This window comes from Pyxicephalus adspersus, chromosome 7 (genome assembly GCF_032062135.1).
Source record: "Pyxicephalus adspersus chromosome 7, UCB_Pads_2.0, whole genome shotgun sequence".
Taxonomy (NCBI): Eukaryota; Metazoa; Chordata; class Amphibia; order Anura; family Pyxicephalidae; genus Pyxicephalus; species Pyxicephalus adspersus.
Window position 1 is genome coordinate 68,799,443 of NC_092864.1, and position 1,090 is coordinate 68,800,532.

General features: G+C 37.1%; 1 pseudogene; it reads left to right on the top strand.

Annotated features, from left to right (window-relative positions):
- On the top strand, positions 1-1,090 carry LOC140334597 (hemoglobin subunit alpha-3-like; annotated as a pseudogene).

The window sequence follows — 1,090 nt, forward strand, 5'->3', positions numbered from 1 at the left end:
ATGACTTTCTCTGATGCTGAGAAGGCTGCCATTGTGTCCATCTGGGGCAAAATTTCTGGAAATGTGAACGCTCTTGGTGGTGAAGCCTTGGAAAGGTAATGTAGAAAATAATATATAATAATTAATATGGCAAGTATTATATTCAGGGGGGAATGTCCAAAGACATTTTGCTACTCCGCTGTCTTTTGGTTACTCTGCTGATACCAAGATCTTACTATATCTACTGGGAGTGAGGGAGGGCATTCAAAGAGACATTAGTATGTAATACTGTTAAAATTAGATATTTAAAATGCTTTAGGGATCTCTACGTTCTCCACGATTACTTTCGAGATTTTGAATTTGTTCATTGATTTGTTCAGTTTTAAGTCTTAATTGTGGTTGTTTGTCAGTAAAACAGTTTTTTTCACATGATTAAATTTGTTCTACTAGTAGTATTCTTCATCTGTTGAGAACCTTACATAAGCTCCTAGTTTAGAGATAATAATAGATAATAATAACTTTACAGTTTAGAGGCACATTATGGTAATACAAATCTGTTGTATGAAACACAATTATAGCTGAATGAGCTAGTATAATAAAACCACCCACTTTTTCATCAGAGCTTTATTTGCTATGGTTTGTTTCATACACAGACATTTTGCAATTTATTGTATAAATGATTTAAACTGCATATTAGTAATGTATTGCTTGCTAATTCATTAGTGCAAATAGAAAAATGTCCAGAGATAGATGTTATGGTACGTTGTGCATTATCTTTCTTCTTGAATTGTATGTATAAATTACCATACCTCAACTAAATGCTAACTTTTCATTGCAGGCTTTTCCTGAGCTTCCCTCAGACCAAGACCTACTTCAGCCACTTTGACTTGAGCCATGGATCTGCTGATCTTCAGAGACATGGTGGCAAGGTCCTGGGTGCCCTTGGAGAGGCTGCCAAACATCTGGACAACTTGGATTACAGCTTCTGTCTCACTGCATCCTGGTTGTTCTGGCCTCTCACTTCCCCAGTGAATTTGATGCCACTGTTCATGCCGCTTGGGACAAGTTCATCCATGCCGTCTCTGGTGTTCTGACCTCCAAATACAGATAA